We start from the raw sequence: 27476 nt of genomic DNA on the forward strand, positions 1-27476 counted from the left end.
GTAAAGTCTATGTTTGATATGAACACGAAACACCGAACCTCAGGTTCTCTCATCTCTAGTCTTTGGTTCTCTTTATCTATTTGTTAGTACTTTTAGAAATTTATGAATTCGTTTTTAAGTCAAATTTATGGAAAAATATGAATAATCCTGAGGGATTACAAACATTCAAGCACAGCTGTTGTCTTCTATAGATCTGCTTTCTAGAAAATGGAGAAGCTCAAGACAATTCCACATCACAGAAAATATTGAATAGACATGATAACACAGATATGCAAAATTTGGTATTATGAAAATTGTTTGAAATCCAATGACTGATTCTTAAGTATTTTAATGCCCTGATATTATAAAATACTTCTATTTTTAACCATCACATATGGATTTTGCACAAAATTTGCATATAATTACGGACAACTGAGATGAAAAAGAAAATTATTTATTGTAGCCAAAAATGTACACAATATTATAAATAAAAATTTATTGAACATTTATTCTGCAACTTTATTGGAAATTAATAATTGCGCCTTTTCCTTTTCCCTTCCTTATAGAAGGCTGCGGATCTTCTCTGTGAAGCCTCCAGCAGTCGTCCCCCAGCATGTTCATGTTCCATCCATGTTGATATTGTTGTTCCATCTCTTTGATATCCTGATGAAATCTTTCTTCTTGCTCTTCACTATCAGCACCAAGGTTTTCAGGAAAGGCATCCAAATGGGAATGTAAAAAATGTCCCTTCAAATTCATCAGACAACCCAAGGCTTTGAAATGTTTCAGCATGTTCCCCACAATGAACTTAAATTTTCGTTCTAACCTATACATTTCTTCATGACTTCTTTCAAAGAATCCCAAGACCTTTTCTCAAAAGCTTTCATTTTTTTATTCAAATACATTGTCCTTCATTAGTTTCCGAATATCCGGACCCACAAAAATTCTTTCCGTCAGTTCTGCTTCTGTCAGTCCCTGTAACTTTGTGCACAGGTACTTAAGTGTCTCCTTTTGGTTGAGCTTTCACAAACTTCTTCATCACTCCAATCTTAATGTGGAGTGGTGGCAGGAGAACTTTAGTGGAATCAACTAAACTTTCCAAAACTATGTTCTTGAGTCCTGGTTGCAAAGATGTTCTCGTTGGCCAACTTTTTAGGCTCCGGTGATGAGTCCTATACCAGCTATCCCATTAACAGAAAAATAATGGGTACTTTCTGTATATTCCTTGCTGCCCAAGGAGCAAAGAGTAAACTTTCAAATCACCATATATTGACCATCCTTGATCCTCATAGTTAAGTGTCTTTAGTATAAAGTCTAAATTCTCATAGTTTTCCTTCAAGTTCACAGAATGTCCTACAGGCACGGAAGCATACTTGCAGCCACTGGTGGAAGGCAGTGAAGATCAATGACATCTGAATTTTATAGATAATAGAGGAAAAAAATTGTGCTTGATAAATAACCAATGTCTGAAATAGAAAGTCCAAATAAACGTTTGCAGGGATAGATATTCCATAATCAGAGACCGCCGATATAAGTTAGAGAAGCTAGTGTGACGCCCTGGCAAAACCAGGTAGTCACACAGTTAGGCCCCCACATAACACCTCTCCCACACAGGGTTAAATCAGCCAACAAAATCCTAGTCACCCCTTCAGGGAAGGACAGACACACCAGTAGGCGGGACCAGGCAGAAGGAAAACGCCCACCTAGGGGTCTGGAGAACCCGGGGCGGGACTTGTGTGATTTATTCAACCGTGAGTAACATCCCCACTCTGACCGGGTGCGCCGGCCCCTGCCGTTACCATGCCCTGCACAGAGACATTGGGCCCGGAGTATCCATCCCTACCCACGGAGGGGTTAACATTCAGCTGCCAGCCCATCGCCCCCAGGAGTCCCACAGCTGCAGCGGTGGTGCTACACCTCACCACACACCGTGGGTGACGTCACAGACAGTTTTCAACAACACCTGTACAAATACGTCCCTATCCGCAGATCCAGATCCAAAAAGCACCGGCTGCTGGCGTGGGGGCAGCACACCTCAAAACCTGGCGTCATGAACAGGATACTTACCCATCCACTTACCTGGTGGAAGTGCACCTTGTTCGGGACCGTCAGTGGTGCTCCGCTGCAAAATTTTGAAAAAAACGCCATTTTTGCCGCCATTTTTGGGCACAAAAAACGACAACCCAGCGTCTTCTTCCTCAAGAAAGGGCACGAAGTTGAAGCCCCGCCCCCTGGGAACACGGCCGAAAGGAAGACCCGGAGGCCGAGATCGAAACTAGCAAGCCACGTCTAGAGACTGCTCCCGATAAACAAAGGAGGAGAAGCGAGTCCGCGCAAATGCAGATGGCGGGGCAGCGCCCGCCGCCGGAGCGGTGGTGCCCGCAAACGAAGCGGCAGTTCCAGCTCTGGTCGCACGAGCAGTGGAGCCTGCAAACCCAGCAGTGATGATGTCGGCTCCGGCAGTCCGCCCGGCTATGACGGGGATGACACCCAGCCCAGGGAGCCCTTTGGCCGTGGAATTGGAATCGGAGGAGACGGATGAAAGTAGCTCCGGCACCCACACCCCGACCGCTGAGTACATTCCGCGAAATGGTGGGAACGGATACCGGATGGCTTTATCGTCCCAGACATACCATGCATTGGAGGAATACGAGATGGAGGCAGAGTCCACCTCCCAAGATGAAGCCCCGTCTGCTATTGGGGGTGTGATAGTGCCAGTCTGCCGGCACTGTGAACTGCCTGGGCACTTTGCTAGTGCGTACCCCGGAGGTGCCCAGCCTTAAAGAGATCGGAGTCCGCGACAAGTTACAAGTTTAAAGTTACAAGCTAAAAGTTAATTGTTTAAAGAACCTGTCACCCTTGTTGAACGTCCTCATGTTTCCGGAGGAGGCCATCTGCACAACAGGGGGAGGGTGGCAGGCCAGTTGAAGAGGTTGACTGTACAGAGCTCCGTTCTTGTTGAACGTCTTCACCCCTGCAAGTTGAAAGTGAAGAGGCCATCAGAGGTTGGAGCCCCTGGTGAAGGATGGAGCCAGGTCCAGAGGAGCAGCCGTACCCACACCGCAAGCAACAAGAAGACGGAGTCTTTTGGACAGTGCCGCCCCTGAGTGAAGGTGGCATTGGGGACCCGTGCTGTCCAGTGGTGGTCTTGTGGGAAAGCTGCAGAAGGAGGCTGTCCCGGCAGCGGCGTTTTAATGTTGTAAATAAACCCCGGTCACCCCTTCTTGTCTCACCGTCCAGTCTCTGGAGAGGCTGATTGGAGGAAGGGCCTGTGGTAGAGTAGGCCGAGGCCCAGTCACTACTGAAACCGGTGACTACCCTCCAGGCCAGGGGCCCCCAGACTTGGGGCCCGTGACAAAGACTGCCGGGTAACGAACTTTTTACCTGGCCAGTGTGGGCATCATCCGGACCCGTTCCTGGACTTGGGTAAAGGGGTGTGCACCAGTGCTTAGCGGTAGCACAAGGGAACAGGTTGTTTTGGGTGGGGGCGCAGCAAGAAGGTGGTCCGGTCCGTCCCGTTCCATTTTGTTAAGTAACGTTCAAGATGTGCCTCCTGTAAAGGGAAGAAATTGTAAAAAAAATGTTAGTTTACTTGTAATTCTGTTTATCTACTTTTTCTAGTTCCAGTTAAATTAATGGTGGTGGTCAGACAGCCCGCGGACGGTCTGTATTAAACCAATTGGGAATGTGACGCCCTGGCAAAACCAGGTTGTCACTTAGTTAGGGCCCTGCATAACACCTCTCCCACACAGGGTTAAATCAGCCAACAAAATCCTAGTCACCCCCTCAGAAAAGGACAGACACCAGTGGGCGGGACCAGGCGGAAGAAAAACGCCCACCTAGGGGTCTGGAGAACCTGGGGCGGGAAAACAAGTAGTGAAGTTTGGAGGAGTAGTGGAGGAGGAGTGAGAAACTTGAGCTCAGTGAGCTGAAGGAAAAGCTCAAGTTGACAGGCGTCGGGGTTGGAGCCCCGGCGTACTGGCTAGGTGGCAGACAGTGGTCAGTGCCAGCAGGAGACGGGAAGATGGCTGCCGGAGATCCGAGGAGGACCGGGGCAGGGTTGTAACCCACCGGTACCGACACCGGAGAACCGACCCGGAAACCGTGCACAAAAGAGGGTACTTGGACCCTGAAGCCAGGACCGGCACCAACGGCCTAGCTAATTAACCAATTGAGGGCAGGATTTTAGGTCCTGTCGCAACCTAAGTCCCGAAAAGTAGACAACCACCCACCGAGAGGGATAGGGCATCCGCCAGGGCCCGGTAGATCCCACGGGTCAGCGTCTGACGGGCACGGCTCGCAACCAAAGGACCGGGAGTGGACTCCTGCGTTACTGAGTTACACACCGGGAAGTCCATCACAGAAAACGCAAAGTGCAGAGGAAAGGGACATTGACCACCGGCCCGGGTGTGGGACCAGAAATACACCCCCGGCTGCGGCAGCCGGCCACCATCACCTTGGTTTACCAAAGGACTTGCTTGTGTGATTTATTCAACCGTGAGTAACATCCCCACTCTGACCAGGTGCGCCGGCCCCTGCCGTTACCATCCCCTGCAGAGAGACATTGGGCCCCGGAGCATCCATCCCTACCCACGGAGGGGTTAACATCCAGCTGCGAGCCCATCGCCCCCGGGAGTCCCACAGCAGCAGCGGTGGTGCTACACCTCACCACACACCGTGGGTGGCGTCACAGACAGTTTTCAGCAACACTCGTACAAATACGTTTCCATTTATTCGGAATGTCCGCGCGACCCCCGGGTCCGGTAGAGTCCCTCGAGCCATACCGCAGATCTGGATTTGAGCAGCACCGGCTGCTGGCGTGGGGGCGGCACACTAGCCAACACAAAGAGAATAGTACAGACCAGAGAAGTCTTTAATGGATGACATGTTAATTTTAGTGGGATTGTAAAATACAGACAGCCACACAAGCTTTGTGGAGAGTGCGATGTCTCAGAAGAAGGATTTCAAGGTTTGCTGTAGAGAGGAGCAGATTAGGCACAATTTCTAATTTATCTATTTGCGCAGATTTTCCAGGGAAATTTGATTTTTGGTGAAGTTTTTCTCTGCAAATTTACAGGGAACCAATCATCAGGATTTTCGGATATAACCTAAAGCCAGTGCTATACTGGCTCTATCAGGCTGCTTATCTACATACCATTATAGGTCAGCTCGGATGTATAGGTTTTCAAATCCAACAAAGTAAAGTTTAAAAAATCGGCAGCTGCTTGAGTGGCAGTTGCAATGGAGCAGATAATATCTGGATGGGTATTCATATGGATCCCCACCCCCCACCCATGGTCTCAAACTAGGCGCCTTGGAATAGCGCTTATCTCTATTTCTGTGAAGATCGTGTTACCCCCTGCTATTCTATGCTTGCGGCTGAGAGGGCAGTGCATGCACCGTCGCTTCTTCTCTCGTTGTGACCGCGGGAGCGTGCACGGTCACAGCAGAAGTGGATACTGCTCCCTGAAACAGCTGATCGGAGGATGCGACAGACAGGAGGAACAAGCCGAGAGCAGCGTGCCAGTGACATCGGCACCAGATTGCACGGCACAGGGTCAGGTGAGGTAAGTTCACAATGGACTCACCTAACCACGTGATGTCAGTGTCTCTGTGTTGGCATGGTGTCCTGGCAGGCTGCTGTGCTAGCATGGTGTCCTCTTCTGCAGCTAATTGAATCCTCCAATCAGCTGTTCTCCACTTCTATTAAGATCATGCAAGCTCGTGCGGTCACAATGAGAGCAGAAGATACGAGGGCGCATGTGCGGCTCTCTCAGCCACAAGTATAGAATAGCAAGGGGTAACATGATCTTCACAAAGATGGTGCCGGAGATAAGCGCTATGCGCAGGCGCCAACTATGACGCCATCTTAGTGAAGAAATTAGTGAATAGTAAAATTAGCATAGAGAACAGAGAGAGGGTGGAACAACAGGCGGGGGGGGGGGGGGGCGGGAATCCATATGAATACCCACCCAGATATTATCTGCTCCATTGCAGCTGCCGATTTTTATAACTTTACTTTGTTGGATTTGAAAACCTAAACATCCGAGTTGACCACTAAAGGTATGTATAGAATCAGCCTGATAGTGCCAGTATAGCACTGGTTTTACCTTATATACTAAAATCCTGATTATTGGTTCCCTTTAATGTCTCTTATTATGCTCTATAGTCTCTCCAGACCTCGGAGCATAATATTCGTAATGTTTAAAAAAATAATGAAAATCTTTTAACTCACTCTGCCACTCACCACTCCCGCCCCTCAGCTTCTCACCGACACCCGTCTGGTCCTCGTTGCATCTTTAGATCTGCAACAATGAAATTCTTGGGAAAAATGTCTCTAGGTAAAGGCTTGTGGGTTTGCTAGGCCCAAGATTGTTCTGCACATGCATCGGCAAAGGTCGCGGTACATGTGTTGGCATCATAGGCACATGAGCTAACCCTTCCAGGCCTAGGAAACCGATCTGAAGATGCAACGAGGATCAGCCTCATGGCGTTGAGTAATTGAGGGGCCACGGGACTAGAATAAGGTTATTTTTTACTTTTTTTAACATTTTGTTGGCCTTTTATGGTTCAGAAAAATGGCAGCCAGAAGCCATCATTTTGCTAAATTCGGGTGAAAGCTCATCACTGATTGGATGCTCATAAATGGAACCTCCAAGAGGATGTCTAAATGTAACAACCCCTATATTGTACATCTGTGCTGTTAATATTGAAAAAATAATTTTATAACACGGGAAAATAAAATTTGTCTTACAAGTAGACTTTTAATGACAAAAATCTACGAATTCTAAATAATACTTTCTTGAAAAATGAACGTTCAGAATCACAAAGTCATTTTGCATCGATTTCAATAGTTTGAAACTCCCCGGAGAGACAGTCAGGAGGAAAAAAATATTTGGGTTGTGATTGCATTTTTCATCAATCATGCTTTGCTATTTCTGCTCAAGCACGACAAACACATCAAATTATTTCATAAATCTAGTCTTTTTGGCTTACCGTTTGCTTGAGCACAGACTGAATTTCCAAACAAGAAAAAAAATATGATGTGGATGTGCGGAGAATACTCAGTTATCAGCCAGTATGTTGAGCCGGATGGTATAATGAAATAAAATATAGGTGTGTCACCGCATTAACCCTTTCTGAATTGCGATAAGTTACATAATTTATTGTAATACAATCCCAATTGAAAACAATCCCACTATATCCAGTAGTAAAATGTATATGTTAAACGTGAATGTTAAAATATATAATGTGGCAAAGTATGGGTGATAGACAGCCAAAAAGAGCATTCATCAAAGGCAACTGTCACACCCATCTACAACCTCTACAACCCCCCAATGTCACGGGTATGTCATGGGTGCCAGACAGCCTGTGGTGTCCGGAAATAGAAGGTCACAACATGTGGCTGCGTAAAATGCTCCCTGACTTTCCATTATTCCTGTTCTTAGTATTCAGTGTACTAGGTATCTCCTCTGCGTTTTCATCCTTTTCCCTTTAGGACCCTGAAAATCTCTTCTTCCCTTCAGCTGCTACACTTAAGCGGGCTTTACACGCTGCGACATCGCTAATGCGGAGTCGTTGGGGTCACGGAATTTGTGACGCACATCCGGCCGCATTAGCGATGCCGTTGCGTGTGACACCGATAAGCGATTTTGCATCATTGCAAAAACGTGCAAAATCGCTAATCGGCGACATGGGGGTCCATTCTTAAAAATCGTTACTGCAGCAGTAACGAAGTTGTTCCTTGTTCCTGCGGCAGCACACATCGCTGCGTGTGACGCCGCAGGAACGAGGAAGCTCCCCTTACCTGCCTCCCGGCTGCTATGCGGAAGGAAGGAGGTGGGCGGGATGTTACGTCCCGCTCATCTCCGCCCCTCCGCTGCTATTGGGCGGCGGTTCAGTGACGTTTCAGTGACGTCGCTGTGACGCCGCACGGACCGCCCCCTTAGAAAGGAGGCGGTTTGCCGGTCACAGCGACGTCGCCGGACAGGTAAGTATGTGTGACGGCTCTGGGCGATGTTGTGCGGCACGGGCAGCGATATACCCGTGTCGCGCAACAGATGGGGTCGGGTACCCACACTAGCGATATCGGGACCGATATCGCAGTGTGTAAAGTAGCCTTTAGTTACATAGTTACTTAGGTTGAAAAAGACCTAGGTCCATCTAGTTCAACCTTCAACCTGCTAATCATCTGTATTACCCCTTGGGTTTAAATACTCCCTTTTTTCCTGGACTGGTGCTGGTAATATTCAGTTTCTTCAAAAGCTCTGGATGCCAGCGGGCGGCTTGCACTCATCTGTAGGATCTTTGCTGCGCTTTGCTGAACTTCTTCCTGAGGCATCTGGAGATAGTTCATGCATTTTCCCCATGTGTGTGTGCTCCCTTTGTCTTCTTTAGTGTTTAGTGGGGTTGACAAAGAGCTCATCCCACTTGTTACCTATCTAGGACTCAGCTCTAGGTCATCCTAGGGTCGGCGCATAGGTGCAGAACTTATCTAGGGTGGTGTGGGACCCCAGGAGCCATCAGTAGGTATGGTCAGAGGTCACCATCTTGCCCAGACACAGGGTTTCCCTTCCCCTTCGCCATTGGCTTGGTACTCCCTCGTAAGTAGCGTGACACCCAATTCTACAAAAAGTTGGATTGTTCTGTAAAATTTTATTAATACAAGAATGGAATGATTTGAAATCGATTATAGCCATCTTTTTCATAACAATTTATGACAAAGATCAGAAGATACATTTCATTTTTTTTTAGAATCAATGGATCACTCTTAGAATATGATTCACAGGTAGTGTGACAGGAGTCATCAGCTGACCCCTCACTTTCATGGCAAGCTATTGGCACCTCTTAGGCGCTGAAGAAGGCGGGGAACAGCGCGATCCCCGCCGGAGTGTTAGATCATCTTCTCAGAGTTTGTCAGTGTGATCTAAGGGGTTAACATTTGCGGGTGGATCTGTTGGCTACACAAGACTGCTGATCAGATCAGCAGATGTTTTTGGAATAATGTCGGGTCAGGCGGTGAGCCTGCATTAAAAGGCCAAACATGACTAAGGATGTATACAGTTGTGCTCAAAAGTTTACATACCCCAACAGCTCTTTTGCTTTCTTGGGACCTTTTTTCAGAGAATATGAAAAATATAACAAAAAACCTTCTTTTCCACTCATGGTTAGTGGTTGGGTGAAGCCATTTATTGTCAAACTACTGTGTTTTCTCTTTTAAATCATAATGACAACCAAAAATATTTAAATGACCCTGATCAAAAGTTCACATACCCTGGTGATAACATGCACAGAGTTTAAAACAAATGGGTTTGAACGCCAATAAAGGTAACATCCTCACCTGTGACCTGTTTGCTTGTAATCAGTGTGTGTGCATAAAAGCTGAGTGAGTTTCTGGGATCCAGACAGACTCTTGCGTCTTTCATCCAGCCACTAACGTTCCTGGATTTTGAGTCATGGGAAAAGTAAAAAATAAACAATAAATGGCTTCAGCCAACCACTAACCATGAGTGGAAAGAAAAATATTTTTTGTTATCATTCATATTCTCTGAAAAAAAGGTCAATAAAGCTAAAAATTTGCTGGAGTATGTAACCTTTTGAGCACAACTGTATATACATCCGTTTTTCCTCCTTTGATGATGTAGTGTGCATGCGCAGTCTGCCTGTGGAGGCTGGTTGCCGATGATGCCTCCTCCTAGTGATGGGCCGAGAATGACGTCTGAAGGGGTTTTCCCTCCTCGGGCTAGGCCGCTGTAGTGCGGACGCGGCTTGTGGCCGGTGATGTGGCTTGTGGCCGGTGCTGCGGCCAACTGCGCATGCGCCATGCTGGACGCCATTCAGGGGAGAAAATTGGGAATGAAGGTATATATACCCTAGAGAGCACATCCATACTTGCGAAGCCCACATGAAACGCGCGTTGGGGTCTTGGAGGTGCATCCCTTCGCTGACTAGGAGGTATCATGGGTAAGCATCTCTCCACTTTGAGTGGATTTTTAGGTTGCTTATAATGCATTTGCACTTTATGAGGGGCAGGTACTGGTAGCCCTATACTTTGTGCTACTTTCAACCTTGCTATTTTTGCAGATGAGCACTTTCTTTGTGGACCCGCCACCCCCCATTATATGTAAACACTGAGGCTGCTAACCTGCATAGGCACTTTATACCCACCTCCCTATTACAGTATTGTCCGCGTTTTGGTGCCCTCCTCTTTTTTGTATCCTCACCAGCAATTTGTGTTTTCATTATATATGTTCTTGGTGTTTTTATGATTGATTCATTAATAAAACTAAATATACCATGTGGTTGACTGTTATTTTGTCTGAATTCAGGCTGGCTGAGCATGCATGTGTTCTTATTTGTGAGAAGATAGTAAGCAGTGACTTAGCAATCAGGATTGGACATGTCGAAATATAACATGCCCAATATTTATTTCTCAACAAAATGGCTGGGACAAATAAAAGGGTCACAATTACCAACACTAACGTAATCCATAGACGCTATGTTCTCTGCTCAACTGTGAATTCATCTGGTACATATTTACTTCGACAAAATCTACCATTAGTTCTGCCTTATGAAATATATAATTATAAGAACCTCTATCCATCATGCATCAAAGATAATCAATGTATACTGCAGGTAATTTGTGTTTACCCGAGATATAAAGTCATCAGTCTATGGAAAAAAAAAGCTTCTTCATACTGGAAATCAGTTGCAGAACAATTGGGAAATAATGAAGCTACTGTTCTTATAATTGCTATTTCCCACTCTTATTATTTCTTACAAAACCAAGCGTGAGTCATCACCTGGCTGAGCAATGTACAGAGAATCGGTGTAATTCTTCCTACACCCTCCAATTACATCCGTTCACACACAGCTGGATTAAGTGATGTCTTAAGTATTATAGGAAAATCCCAAATTTTTCCCATATTCCGCATACAGCATATTTTTGTAATGTTGCCATCGTTGTCTGCGTATTTTGCCGACACCTTGATCATGCGGGGAGCAAAAGTTGCAATGATACAGAATTTGATATTCATAAGATATAACATTTATTTTGGCCCTTGACTGTTTATGGTCTGTCTTAAATGGACATTTATACTATTTACAGATGTTGTTCTAGCAGATTTTGATTCTATTGTTGGTAAAAATCCCACTAATACTAGGAATATGTTCTTGGACTCCCATGTTACATTCCAAGGTGGATGTACTCTTGAACCTGTCACCCTCCTTTGCCTCAGATTCTCTCATATAGAGTGACTTATTAATTGGTGATCCAAAGTGGTGATGAGCGAGCCTTGTCGGCACTGTTCGGGATGCTCAGGTACTCACGGTGATCGGCCAAGCATGGCAGTTGCTCGGATATTTTGTCCGTGAAGCAACAACCACAAAGCAAGTATAATGCAAGTCACTGCTTACGGATAGTACAGATGGAAGAGTAGTCAGGAAAGCCAGGGTCAGGTAACAGGAGGACACTTATGGGTTCAGAGAGAGAGTACACAGAGGCGTATTCAGGTCCCAATCCGAGGGTCAGAATTCCAGGAAGGCACGTAGTAGATTCCGGGAGAAATCTGAGCTGTGGTCAGGGAACGGTCCAAGGTCAAAGGCCAGGAGGTCACAACAGTAACATGGAGCGGGCAGAGAGGAGTCAATCAAGAGTCCAAGGTCAGAAAATAAGGATCAGAACACATGCAGAAACACAGGTCAACAGCACAACTACAGAACCAGAATGTACAACTTGCAAGATTCTGAGAGAGCATGCTCAGTAAAGAAGCAGAGCAATTACCAGGACGCTGAAACACCTGAGCAATCAGCACCTCCCAAAACAAGCATGGAATCCTGTGCTGTCAACCTGCTAGTTCTGTAACTCAGGAAAACACAGCAGAGCATCTTCTAATGTGCAAGATGCTCTGCACAGAGGAATTGTGTCACTGCCAGCTCAGTAATTAGGAAAACGCAGCAGAGCATCTTCTAATGTGCAAGATGTTCTGCACAGAGGAATCGTAATAGCAAGGCTTGTTTCACTGGATGACGTATGCAGGCATCCCAGGGAGAGCCAGTCACAGTCTCTGAATGGCTCTCACTGGGGTAACGCAACATTTTCAGATGTAGTGTGTCATAATAAAAAGTACGCCCTCCTTGTCCCCGTAAATGCTCTGTTTATGGCGTCTGTATGTGGGTGGAGAGCTGAACCGCCCAATCATTGACTTCCATTATACTCATTACTTGACTTGAGCCCTTTTAGAGATTCCAACCTGCTCGACTCGAGGACCAAACACCCGAGCATTTTAGTGCTAGCCCATCTCTAAACAAAAGATGTTCTCATGGTCATTTCCAAACATTTTTTATTATTCATCTTTTATTTTAACTCCTAATTCCATTATTAATTAAAAAAAATGACTAAATTCCACCTCAGTCAAAGCAACCGATTATGGCTGCTTATTTACTGAGGTCTATAGGATGGGGAGAAGAAAGGAGGAACCGAATGAATAACAGAGTAAAAGAGAGAGGCACTGCGACCCATGATGCTTTCTAATAAGTGTTATCTCAGCACTGGATTCCCAGCTGCACTGCTCAGTACTGCTGTATAATGTCCTCCATGCTGCTGTATAATGTCCTCCATGCTGCTGTATAATGTCCTCCATGCTGCTGTATAATGTCCTCCATGCTGATGCATAATGTCCTCCATGCTGCTGGTGTTTCTGCACATAAAGTTCATAGAGACAGTAGAGCAGGAGTCCCTTATGTCTGTGTGTGCTACCTATATGTCCCCCATTATAGTAGCTTGCCTCAAACTACTAGCTCAGAAAAACAGAAAACTAGAAAATTATACATATATAAAAATATACAGTAATGGTCAGAACATTATTCTTCATGTACACAAATGGCAGCTTACTCTGAAAAGTAATATGAAAAGACAGTGTGAAGCATGGGATTTCAGTATGAGCCTTTGATAGATGCAAATAATTTTCAAAGACGTATATAAGGAATCCTGTTCCTCAGGAAAAGGAAATAACACTAGGTAAAAAGTCTATATTTTGCTCAAACATAAACCTTGTCCTTCGAGCTGTTGCAGTTCAAAATAAAATTATCACAAAACAAGATCTCACATTCTCACAGATACCCACCCTGATTGTCCACCTTTTATAGGCATGGATAGGCCCATAATCCTTTGTAGTATACCCTATATAAGACTAGAGGGCTCCTAGCTGGTCTCTTATGAGGTCAGAGCAGACCGGTCAGCAACTGGACCACGCAGGCAAGTGAACTTGTTAGGCCTAAGCCACACAGCATGAAAATTGGTGCGAGGGGAATGCGATAAAACATCGCATTCCACTCGGACCAATATTAGCCTATGTGTCAGCACCCATGAGCAATTATTTTCTCAGCCCCAATCGGACCAAGAAAACAATTGCAGCATGCTGCGACTGTAATGCGTTCCTGGTTTCTCTCGCACCTATTCAAGTGTATGGGGCAAGAAAAAAAATCGCACTACACTCGCATTACACTGGTGTACCGCGAATGCAGGGAGAGAATGGCAATAGCCAGCTACGGAGGAGAGAAGAAGATAAATCCCTCCCTCCACTCTGCAGCGCTGGCCCTCCCCTCCTCAGAGCCGGCCCGCCCCCCCCGCAGCTTAGGTCCTATCGCATGATCAGACCTCAGTCGCAGTAACACTCACATGACACTCGGCTCCTGCTGTGCTGCCAGCGTGAGCCGAGTGTCATGTGAGGATCGCACTAGTTCCCTGTGTGGCCCCAGCCTTCCACAGAAACACTAGAATTTTAACAGATTTTAAACACTAAATATATATAGAATTAGGAAATAAAAACAGGCACACACATCAACACAGAAGCTGTCAGACTAGGAAAAGTCATGCACCACTACCAGGATTACAAAAATGAAAAAAAAAAAACATTCTACTTTTCCATAAACAGGAATGCTGTAAAGGATACCTGTCATTAGAATTATGCTGCCCGCAGCATGTGCAGCAGGAATCAGAGCCTGGCAGTGTACTTGCCATCTGGTATGTTTTCTCAGAGAAAACTTGGGGAGAGAAGTGACAAGTCTGGTCTGATGAAATCCCTGCTGTCTTCTTCCCTCCCTGCTCCAATTGATTGACAGGTCTCTCCTTATGTACACACAAGAAAGAGACCTGTCAATCAACTGGAGCAGGGCAGGTGGAAGTCAGCCAAGGTACAATACGCACTAGTCAGACCTCTCCCTTTACTTTCTTTTTGGCTATTTAAATTACGTTTTCTCTGAAATAATGCAGCGATGCAAAGACAGGCATACCTGGCAAGGACATTTGTACCGCCCCGACAGCGGATCAAACCGCTCGGATCCGGGTGGCTACTTGTGGCTCGAGGGTCTCCGGACCCAGGGGCTTGGGGCCGCTCTAAATATGATGGGGATTGTTTACAGGGGAGTTATAGTTCGTGACACCACCCGTGGTGTACGGTAATGAAGGGATACCTCCGCTGCTGTTGGGAGTACCTGGGGTGATAGAGTGGGGCAGCAAGGTGTCGTTGACCTCCACGGGTAGGGGAAGGCCTCGGGACTCGGTAGGATGCCGTCGGATGCAGGTATCACTCAAGTACTCACTCAGTCCATAAGTAGATGCTGACAACCGTGTAAACCAAATCTCGGGGTATCGCTGCCGCTTGAGGGGAGTTTGTCCAGGTCCCGTCTCCTATAGTGTTGCCTGGTGATCGTTGACCTGCTTCTTAGCACTAAGTTTAACTTCAACGTGGTGGCCCAGTAGTCTGAACTTGCCGGGCCTTGCTCCTCACTGTGGATAAGTGTGGGAGCTTGCTCTCAGGGCTCACGCTTGGGATTTTCTGGACCGTTTGGTTGGAAGGCCCTATCCCCCTCATTGCGCTAGTGCCCCAATTCTGGAGCAGATGGGAACAGATTATAAAGGATCCGTTCTCCTCAAGTAAAGTGCCGGATTGCATGAAGCTTCTTCCCGACCTAGGGTCCGTGTACCCCTCCGTGCCTTCGGTCCCGGACTGGTGAAGGTGCCAGGCTGCCTACCGTCCTCCTTGACAGGTCCAGGTACCTAGCTGCAATCCCCTGCGACCGGGGTCTGACTCCTCTAGGCCCAGACCACAGTCTGCAACCTAGACAGCTTTACTTGGGAGCCAGCACTCCCAACCTCCTCTGAGCTCCTCACAGATCGAGGGCTACTTCCTCACTCACTACTGACTGATTCCTGACTGACTACACTCTACACCTCCCCTTTCTGAACCCCCAATGTGGGCGACTCTATTCCACTCAAGCCGTCCACTGGTGTTCCTGGTGGATGTGGTGCAGTGTGTATCTAGGATTTGATTTGCTGTAGGGGGCAACACTATAAGATAGGGACCTAGAACCATGAGGGGCTTGAAATACTGCACGAAAGGACAGTTTGTGCAGTACCCTGTGACGACCTGATAATCTAAGGATGTCACACATTCACAAAGGCTGACCCCCTCGTGCTCCGACGCATGTTTCGTGGCATCACTTCTTCATTCAAATACCAGTTGTAGACCTGCAAACATTAAGAAGATGTGACCTGTGTCCCAGACTTGCCAGAGGTCTCTCCAGAGAGGGACACATTCATGATAGCAGGACCATTATATTATAACAACTGAATAACTTTATTGAGTTTTTTCCACCATGTGCCTGAATGTGGAGAACCCCTTTAAATCAAATAAAAAACACCCTTAATTGATTGCATTGGACCACTGAGTATTAGAGAACACCTCTTGACACAAATGTTATGCTTAACCCAACAGAGTAGGAGACATTGACATTGTATCCAGTGGTGTCAGCCAATTCAAACACAGAAAAGGGGAATACGAAGTAGATGCTGCTTGAATTGATGTCCATCTTAATATAGGAACAAGCCCCTTAACCACTTTAACCTCTTTACTCTTTTCCTCAGACCATAATTCCACTTATATAAAAATATTTAATAAAGTCCATAAAGCTTATTTCAGAAGAACTCTCGATATTAGTTATTTAATGAAGTACATCCAGATCACCTCTTCCATGGTCTATATCAGTATGGCACCATCTGTTGGCTGCTACATGAAAAGCAACCTGCCTCTCACAAATATTTTCGATTCCATATTACATTATGAAATGCCAATTAAATGTTGGCAAGCATTAAGTGTACTCTTGGCACAGCTATAGCTCTACATACTTTTTTCTTTACAACTTATTATATTTATTCTCTGAACAACAAAAAGTACAGCTGAGCAAATAATGCCAAAAGAAAATATTAATTTCATATAATTAAAATATTTCTAATCGGTTATGTAACACTGCAAAATAATAAATGGGCGCCCTGTATTGTAATACTGAAAAACAGGCCACTTTCTTGGCTCAGCTTTCCACATATGGCCACTATAAGGCTGTCACAAGGCAGACTAGGGAAGGTTCAGTGGGAGACCAAATACACAAGTAAACAGAGGTAACACAATGACAAAAAAGGGGGTACATTAGGGACACTTTAACATTGGTTGGCCTTAGCACTAGTGAGAGGGAAGATGGACACCTCCTCCACTGACCTCCAGCTGTACCCTGCACTCCAAGCCAGTCCCTATATAGGTTCCTCACCTGTCACCAAACAGGAACCTAAAGCCTTGAAAACAGCCTTTAATAGTCCCTGGCTAGGGAGTAGGCAGGTCAAGGACGCTAGTGCCACCACTGCACTGAAACAACACACCAGAGAAGGAAGACAGACAGCGGTAAAACACTACAACAGACTGCTGCAGTCAGCACCAAGACTATAGCCACACCAGCAACTCCAAGAGAGGGTTTCATAAGCTCATTCTACATCCAAGATCAGAGTCTAAATGAATCAAGAATAACCAGCACCCTCTGGTAGTAGCAGAGGGGATATAAAGGAACCGGAAGTGGTCCAAACCGGAAACACCTGGGATAGATATTGGCCTGCTTGCTGTGAAGGAAAACATGTTTAAATAGCAGAGTCTCACAGGGGAAAGTGATCCAAAACCTGTCACTAAACTATTAAAGCAGAGAGACAACCATGACAAAGGCTCTATGTGGGAAAGGTATGGTTCCTTTTTTTAATTACTTAGCAAACGATGTGAAATATGGGTACTGTTTTTTGGTTAGGATATTAAGCATTTGATACTCTTTAAGCAAGGTATTGCACATTTGGAAAATAGTTTGCACTGTGAATTTGCAAACATCATGTTTACATTATTATTATTATTATAATTAAGGTAATTTATGCAACAATAAGTTCTGCATAACACGCTGTGGGCACGGTTGGACTTTATTTGGCAGAATGTTAAATATTCTCATAAGGATGTATGATGTTATGGCAAAATACTGGGACTGGAAAGTGAATTTTCATCTGTCTAAAATGCTCAGCATACAGTATTTGTGATCACGGGTGGTACTAAGTAATACCACATCATAGTTGATGCTAGAGGTGAGCGAATCAGGCAAAATATAAACAGTTTTTCTCTGGAAATTTGATTTGCGGAGAAGCTATTCTCCAAGTATTTACCATCCCTTATTATTTACCATCTCTTATTATTTCCTGTTATGATCTGATAACCGTGAAAGATTACAAAAAACTCCCATTGGTGAAAAAACACCAAGAAAACAGGAGCAGTTGGAACCAGGGCTGACCGCAATCCCCTAATCAGAACACACTAGAAGTAGCCGTGGAGCGTTCCTAAAAACCTAGACACCTCGTCACAGCTGAAGAAACTAGCTATGCCTTACAGAGAGAAATGAGGAAATCTACCTGGCCTCAGAGAAGTCCCCAATGAAGTAGATAGCCCCCCACATATAAAGATTACAGTGCTGTAGGAAAACACAATACACAGATAGGAAAAATAGATTTCGCAAAGGCGAGGCCCGACTAACTTGATACAAAGAAAAGGAAAGGAAACTGATTGTGGTCAGTGCAAAATCCCTATAGAAAAATACCAAATTCCTGATGGCAAAAATGGCCCTCGAGGTCGAACGACCTCACCCCCGCTATATCAGGTACTCCTGTAAATAATAGGAGAACAAAATACCAAAAAACACACAAAAATACAGAAGAGCAAATAATCAAGTTACACAGGGAGAAAATCCCTTTTCCTGCTGGAGAGCTAGCAAAGGGGGAACCCCCATGCTCACAATACAAAAGAAACCAAACTTCACCTGCAAGAAAACAGATTCAAAGCAAAACAAGGAAAACAACCACCCTAAGGTGTAAAACAGGAAGCAAGGAAAAAAACTGAGAACTTATCTGCAGAAGTCTTGCTCAGGGAAATAGGGACAGACAGACATCCAAGCTAGGAACAGAGACTGAGGAATATACAATTATAACCGGCGCCAGCAAAGCAAAAACTGCTCTTCTATATAGACCAGACTTTTCTGCAATAGGACTTCCCTAATTCCCAATTAACACCGACACCTGTCTGAGTTACAGGCTCAGATTCAGCTCCACTACCATTCCTGGCCACCAGAGGGAGCTTCAAAACAGCACCCACACAGACGATATTCACAACAATTTCCTGTCCCTTATTACATAGGAAAAAGAGAATCGGGACATACAAAAATATGTTAAAAAATGTCTTCTTTATTTCTGTATAAAAGTCAATCCAAGACATGGTAAGGGCTCCCATGTTTTGGATTGACTTTTAACTCGTGAAAATAAAGAAGACATTTTTAAACACATTTTTGGATGTACCGATCCTCTTTTTGCTGTATTCTAGTCCAGCTTGTGGACTTCTCCTGGTGGACTTTCCGTCGCAGCACTCCATGGATGCATGGTGACTCACATTGTTGGGCGTGTTCCTTCTATCCTCTGTCTCCTGTTTAGACCCTTATGTCTCTCCAGAGTCCAGACTCTAGAGCATAATAAACATAAATTGTAAAAAATAAATAACAATTTTTATACTCATGTAACGCTTCATGTCTACAACCCCTCCACTCCTTACTGATCCTCATTGCATCTACAGATCGGTGTTGGTAGCCCTGAAATTCCCAGGGCCTTGATCTCTAGGCTAAGTCTTCCAGGATTGCTAAGCTCGGGAGGATTCTGTGCTTGTGCCTGTAAAGGTCACGGCACATGACGTCACTCTGTGACAGGCGTATATGAAGAACCCTCCTGGGCCTAGGAAACTTGAGTCTAGTGAAAGAGGCCCTGGGGATTTCAGCACTGCCAGCATCGATCCAGAGATGCAATGTGGTGGTGGTGAAAAGTGATAAGGCTGTAGAGATGAGTATAACGTTTTTTATTTGATTTTTTTAACAGCTTTTGGTTATTGGCTGGCAATTTTCTGAATACAAATGAGGCAAATTAAAAAAAATGTATATCATTGGTGCCACATCATGCAGAAACATGGACAAGGAAAAGGAGAAAAAGCTCTGCATGTGCACACCGGAAAAAAGGATGCAATTAATAATGACATAAATGATCGATCTATTTTAATAAATGCTAACAACAAACAAATTAAAAACATTTAAAAATAACAAACATAGACACCACACCCTATAAGGACCACAATCCACGAGATAAGCTGTAACAATAAATAACAATAAATATATATCACGAGGAGACCTGTGGTACTTAGTAATGGTGAGGCTGAATAACCTCTAATAATGCCTAATAGAGACTAAAATACTATAAAGTGCCCAGGAAATATAACCACTATTAACTTGAAGGAACAAAGAGCAAGGACAGAAACACGGGCTAAATAAACATGAAAAAGCAACAAAATAATAGAGCCCCTGAGCATATCAAGATAGAACATACATAGCAGATTCGCATAGCTCACCAAAAACATCATTGGCGGGTCTGCAGTATGGTGTGGTAGATATAGGAATAAACCTGGGATAAGTTAGGCAGCGCCTAAAGTAATGGCTCCAGTCACAGACATAAAAGACCTAATTACTCCGTGGGAGTGAACAGAAGGCAGGGCAAGCACAGGAAGGACCATGAATAACCTGCGAGTAGTGGTGAGAGGACCCTACGCATGTCGCCGCTCTCGGCGGCTTCATCAGGAGTCAGAGGGTTAATTAGTGGTGAGTTGCATTAGTAGTTTAACATAATATGAGTAATCAAGATCAAAATGCACCTGGGAGGTTCTCCCTTTTTCTAGCCAATCAATATTGAGAGTAAAGCTACTCTTCCCCATCTATTAATAACATACTATGAAGAAAAAGACATGGATCGCACATCCCAAAAATACAATGATCTAAAGCCGCTAGGCAAAAAATTAAATAGAACATGAGGTTCTTTTGTTACCATTCTGATCAGATTGTATTAAGCCCACTGCCACGTCACGGCAAACCTCTTGAGTGGGTCCCTAACCTGACCTTTTTGTGCGGCACCGTGCACAGACCACCGCCGCAGCGACAAAGCGCCAGCAAGGCGGGCGACCTGGTGCCTCACAGCACCCATGCTGCAAGGCAAAGCCCCCAAGGCTCCAGGCCGCGCCGCCCCACTGACACCACACCACCACAACAGCAGCCACCACACAGCACCAGCACACAGTGAGAGGAGCTGTACACTCACCTCCCACTGGCTCCCATATGTGAACTGGGAGCAAAAAGAAGGCTGATCCCTCTTGCAGTCTCCTGCTGATTAAAATCACCTGTGCCAAATGGGGAGCGTGCAGATCCAAGCAAAAAAAGAGGGGGATAGAATGATATAAATACCATACTATGAAGAAAAAGACATGGATCGCACATCCCAAAAATACAATGATCTAAAGCCGCTAGGCAAAAAATTAAATAGAACATGAGGTTCTTTTGTTACCATTCTGATCAGATTGTATTAAGCCCACTGCCACGTCACGGCAAACCTCTTGAGTGGGTCCCTAACCTGACCTTTTTGTGCGGCACCGTGCACAGACCACCGCCGCAGCGACAAAGCGCCAGCAGGGCGGGCGACCTGGTGCCTCACAGCACCCATGCTGCAAGGCATTTTTTTTTGCTTGGATCTGCACTCTCCCCATTTGGCACAGGTGATTTTAATCAGCAGGAGACTGCAAGAGGGGTCAGCCTTCTTTTTGCTCCCAGTTCACATATGGGAGCCAGTGGGAGGTGAGTGCACAGCTCCTCTCACTGTGTGCTGGTGCTGTGTGGTGGCTGCTGTTGTGGTGGTGTGGTGTCGGTGGGGCGGCGCGGCCTGGAGCCTTGGGGGCTTTGCCTTGAAGCATGGGTGCTGTGAGGCACCAGGTCGCCCGCCCTGCTGGCGCTTTGTCGCTGCAACGGTGGTCAGTGCACGGTGCCGCACAAAAAGGTCAGGTTAGGGACCCACTCAAGAGGTTTGCCGTGACGTGGCAGTGGGCTTAATACAATCTGATCAGAATGGTAACAAAAGAACCTCATGTTCTATTTAATTTTTTGCCTAGCGGCTTTAGATCATTGTATTTTTGGGATGTGCGATCCATGTCTTTTTCTTCATAGTATGGTATTTATATCAGTCTATCCCCCTCTTTTTTTGCTTGGATCTGCACTCTCCCCATTTGGCACAGGTGATTTTAATCAGCAGGAGACTGCAAGAGGGGTCAGCCTTCTTTTTGCTCCCAGTTCACATATGGGAGCCAGTGGGAGGTGAGTGCACAGCTCCTCTCACTGTGTGCTGGTGCTGTGTGGTGGCTGCTGTTGTGGTGGTGTGGTGTCGGTGGGGCGGCGCGGCCTGGAGCCTTGGGGGCTTTGCCTTGCAGCATGGGTGCTGTGAGGCACCAGGTCGCCCGCCCTGCAGGCGCTTTGTCGCTGCAGCGGTGGTCAGTGCACGGTGCCACACAAAAAGGTCAGGTTAGGGACCCACTCAAGAGGTTTGCCGTGACGTGGCAGTGGGCTTAATACAATCTGATCAGAATGGTAACAAAAGAACCTCATGTTCTATTTAATTTTTTGCCTAGCGGCTTTAGATCATTGTATTTTTGGGATGTCCGATCCATGTCTTTTTCTTCATAGTATGCAATCTATTAATAAACATGATTTCTGGGCATCCAATGATGCATTGCTGAAGGAGCCTGGAGTACATCTCACTATAGTATCACACAAAGCTGTTGCGGTAGGTATTCAACCTCTTCAAATCAATGACGTTGGTACAAAGAATATTTTATAACTGTGTTCCTCCTCATGACCTTAGTTTGCGTAAAGCCACCACCAGGGGGCACTGTAACTGAGGTGGAGGAAAAACTCCTGAGTGCAGGAATACAGAGGCCCACAAGAGGTCCCTAAACACAAGCGCAGGGATAGTCAGTCAGACAAGGTCTCAGCCGGGATGTCACATCTGTCCCGAGTAGTAAGCAAGCCAAAAGTCCAAGAACAAAACCAAGGTTGGATGCCGGGAGAACAACTAAGCAGAGGGGAGGGAGCGGAGGTCAGGACACAGAATGGGACAAAGGTCAGGAGGACAGAGAATTCAGACCGGGAATGAGGTATGGAGTTCAGGGAGAACAGATATGCATGGAGGAGGGAGTGGAGGTGAGGACACGGAATGGGACGAGGGTCAGGTGGCTAGGAAGTTAAGGTCAGACAGGAGGGACGGAGGTCAGACCGGGCAGGAGGAACAGAGGTCAGGGAGAACGGTACTAGGTAGCGGGATTTGATCACAGTACACTCACAGAAACCATTTGCACAATGCAGAGCAGGAACTATTACTGGTGGTGTCCCAGAGGTAACAACACCATGAAATGGCAGCACAACCGCCTTAACAAAGCACGACCAAACAAGCCCCTCGCATCGGAGACAATATACATGCACTTTCTCTGCAGAGTTAGAGCCATGCAAAAATCATGACAGTTTGTATGTCTCCCCATAACATCAACAACCAAACTTTTTTATATTCTCTCTTACATTTTAGTTTTTCCTATACATTGGAGCCAAACTCGAAGACAAGTTGACGTAAAATTGATATTGCATATCGAAAATGTATGTGTCTATATGAATTTCTATGGTGGTTATCTGACCATGAAGAGTCTGTCTGCTTTATTTGTAATACAACAAAATGTAGTATTATATACATCCACTCCAGAATGAAAAGGAATTGCTAGCTGACTGCATCAGTGATCATTCAATCTTGCTTTACTTGCTACAGTAGACAAAGGGATTAACTCTTGGTATTTGACGCTTTCAAATATGGTATATGAATTTCTTCTTTCCCAAAATCTTTGTTTTCAAAGACAAAAATGAGAATAAGTATTTACAAATTTAGAAATAATCTGATGGAATAGTTTTTAGTAAATCAATCAGTCCACGAGTGACCGGTAAACCCTGTGCTATTTGTAAAATGACACTCCTTTTTGAATAAAAATGTGACTTTTTCATTCCTTAAAAATGACAGATGATCTTGATAAATTTCCCACAAAAAGTTAAGTAAGAACATTCAATCTACCCACAACGACCATTAGAGGGAGCTTAGGAGCTTAGTGTGATGATAGTCACTACTTACGGACAATATAGACGGAAGGGTAGTCAGACAAGCCGGGATCAGAAATCAGGAGGACTCAAGGAGTAAGCAGAGATGCAGTCAAGTAACAAACCAAGGGTCAGAATTCCAGGAAAGTACGTATTAGAATCTAGGGAGTTGACAGAGAGGTAGTCAGGTAGTGGCCCAAGGTCAGAAGCCAGGAGGTATCGACAAGAACAGGGTGCAAGGGTCAATAAACAGCCCAAGGTCAAGAAGCCTAGATCAGAACACAAGCATGAACAGGAGCCAAGAGCACAACTGCAGAACTAGAGAGTACGACTGGCGAAGTTCTGGGACAGCATGTTTAGTAATGAAACAGTGTAATTACCAGGAAGGTGGAACACCTGAGTAATCAGCACATCCCAGAAGCTATGCTGTGCTGTCAAACAATCTGCCAGTGAGTTCTCAAAGCAACACAGCAGATGATCTCCAAATGCAAAATGCTCTGCACAAAGGAAACATGTAACTGCCTGATCTGTAGTTCAGGAGAGCATGGCAGATCATCACTAGTGGGCAAGATGTTCCACACAGTGAAACTGTGACACTTAGGGATACTTTGCACACTACGACATCGCAGGTGCGATGTCGGTGGGGTCAAATTGAAAGTGACGCACATCCGGCGTTTCTGTCAATATCGAAGTATGTGAATCCATTTTACTACGATTAACGAGCGCAAAAGTGTCGAAATAGTATGATCGGTGTAGCGTCGGTTATTTCCATAATTTCGGAAGGACCGATGTTACGATCTTGTTCCTCGTTCCTGCGGCAGCACACATCGCTGTGTGTGAAGCCGCAGGAGCGAGGAACATCTCCTTAACAGCGTCCCGGCTGCAATGAGGAAGGAAGCTCATCTCTGCCCCCCTGCTTCTATTGGCCGCCTGCCGTGTGACGTCGCTGTGACACCGCACGACCCGCCCCCTTAGGAAGGAGGCGGTTCACCGGCCAGAGCGACGTCGCAGAGCAGGTAAGTGCATGTGAAGCTGCCGTAGCGATAACTTGCGCTACGGCAGCTATCACAAGATATCACAGCTGCGACAGGGGCGGGGACTATCGTGCTCGGCATCGCTACCATCGGCTTGCGATGTCGTAGTGTGCAAAGTACCCCTTAGTGTATTTATTAAGATCAATAGGTATGTAATCAGCTCCTCAGCTCCCTCTAGTGCCAGCTGCATACAGCAAAATGATTATAGTTTACCTATTTCTTTGTAAAGGATTTCGAGCTTTGTCACAAAAAAATCAAACCACCATAAAGTTTTATGGTGTGACATGGTAAACTGCATAAAAAATATCTTATTTTATAATACGAGTTTAAATTTTTACTTTTGCATTTTTAGAAATTCATGCTTTATCTCAAGGAAATGATTCCATGACTTATTTGAAGTTTGACAGCTATGTTTCAATGATGTCTAGAATATTAAGCAGGCACCAGATAGTTATCTTGGTAATAATAGGTGCAATAAAGCAAAGCTCTTGATGATGTCTCAATTAGACTTTCAACTATCACTTGAGCAATGATCAGACGCCCACTTCTCCATTCCTGCCGTATTATTTATTGAAAAGAAGGCCTGAAAATTGTTTTATGTCCTTGTCACTGAAAATGAATATAATGAAGTGATGGAGACAGGTGTCGACAATTGAAGTTGAAGAAAACTTGGATAACAAGGAAGCAATTTTAATATCATTTAGTTCTATTTCTAAATCATTTTACTAGTGAAAATTGTTTAATGGAATACAATTGGATGGTAATTAACACATATAAGATGTAATATGTATAAATATTTTATACTATACAAAATCATTACATAGATTTATATTCTGCATTTGCAGAAACTGACCACCAGGGAGATAGACGCTCAAAAGAAAAAGATCAAAATGTGCTAACTATGAGTTTAAGTCATCCATCCACCTAAGATGCCATTTATCCACCTAAGAAAATATGCAAAGTGCCTATTTTATTTATTAATTAGGTTTGCTCATATAGCGGCCTTTTATTCCATAGCCCTTCAAAGACATTACTGTCCAAGATCGGATACAGATGGCAGGGGGCCTCAGAGCAAGAAATATGTCCCCCCCACCCAACTTCCATACAGATATATATTGTTCTATGCCACTGATACATTGCAGCGTAGTTCAAATGATCTTGACGACAACTGACATTGCAACCCTCAAGGTGCCATGACTTTGACAAGCAGGTTGTACATAAAAGAAATTGTCAAATGTCCACATGGTTCTATCTTTTTTGTTGAGCCATCTTGTTCAATCATTTGCACTTAGCTGTAATGTAGCAGAGGTGTAAAGCGGGAGCACGGGGTGGTAGTCGCATGCGTGGGATTCACTCCGGGAGGCGTCCTGGCCCCACTTCACAGGAAAAGTGTTGTGGTCAAGGCTGGGCATGTGGATAGGTGATGCCACTGTTTTGGGCAGGCTAGAACTGGGTCATGGAGGCAACAGAGATTGAGGCTTATAGTTCTTAGTAAACAACAGTTCTTTACTATGCAGTCTTTGCTTGACAATTGTACACAAGATTTGTTATTTATTATTATAGTGCCATTTATTCCATAGCGCTTTAAGGCTATGTGTCCATGTTGCTTTTTACCTGCTTTTTTGCTGCTTTTTCAACTGCAGCGTTTAATGACAAAATGGATGTGTTCTGCTTTTCAAGCATAGTCTATGGAAATTTGGGTTTCTTGTGCACACTATGCTGTTCAAAATGCTGCCTTTTTGTGGCAGAAATTTGGGCAAAAACTCTGCTTTTCAAAGAAACAACATGTCAATTGTATTTGCCATTTGCGTTTTGAACTGCAAAGCAGAGCTTTTGCCCAAATTTCTGCCACAAAAAGGCAGCATTTTGAACAGCATAGTGCGCACAAGAAACCCAAATTTCCATAGACTATGCTTGAAAAGCAGAACACGTCCATTTTGGCATTAAACGCTGCAGTTGAAAAAGAAGCAAAAAAGCAGGTAAAAAGCAACATGGACACATAGCCTAAAAGGGGTATACATAACAAACAAGTACAACAATGATGAATATTACAAAGACAGACAGGTACAGGAGGAGAGAGAACCCTGCCCGCGAGGGCTCACAGTTTACAGGAGGAGAGAGGACCCTGCCCGCGAGGGCTCACAGTTTACAGGAGGAGAGAGGACCCTGCCCACGAGGGCTCACAGTCTACAGGGAATGGGTGAGGGAATAGTAGGTGAGGACAGAGCTGGTTGTGCAATGGTGTACTGGACTGAGGGTTATTGTAGATTGTAGGCCTGTCAGAAAAGGCGAGTCTTCAGGTTCTTTTTGAAGCTTTTTACAGTAGGCGCGAGTCTAATATGCTGGAGTAGAGCATTCCAGAGTATGGGGGAGGCACGGGAGAAAACTTGTATACTTGTAATCTTGACATAGCAGATACACTTCTAATTCTGCCACAACCCAGCTTAGCATAGCAGAGCGGCACGTGAAAGTCCTTCTTGTCCACCCTCGGTTCGCCATCCTCCCAGCCACAGGGAGTATCGATGCTCTCGGATCTGCCGCACAGGACTGCACACTCATTTTACGTCCAGCACCATTCCAGTCCCTTAATGCTCAGCTGATAACTTGTTGGGACCTGCTACTGAGCGCTCGTCACTAGATCTTACTAGCAAGGGTCGCGTTTTGCTTCTATACCAGTTTCAGATTTAGTTGGTGTTCTCTGTTTCAGGTTACAACCACCCTCCGTGTGTCTATTTGTTCTCTCACGCTTCTCTTGTTCCTGCTCAACATTGCAGCCTCCACAAGTCACTCACGGAATGCAATCAAAACACGACTTGACAGACTGTATGTCTGTCCCACTCAGTAGCTGTTCCCTATCTGAAATGCACTTTTTCTTTTCCTCTGCTGTAGCTCCACCCCCTTAGGCGCTTTTCAACCATCCACTGGCTGTTGCTAGGCATATTAGACCTTTCACCCACATTGCCCCACCACCGCAACAGCTAAGTATTGCACTACGTCTTATGCATTCCTATACTTTACATTACTTTCCTTCATAACATTACATTATACAGAATCTTATAAAATATATACATT

Source organism: Anomaloglossus baeobatrachus, chromosome 2, assembly GCF_048569485.1.
Source record: "Anomaloglossus baeobatrachus isolate aAnoBae1 chromosome 2, aAnoBae1.hap1, whole genome shotgun sequence".
NCBI lineage: Eukaryota > Metazoa > Chordata > Amphibia > Anura > Aromobatidae > Anomaloglossus > Anomaloglossus baeobatrachus.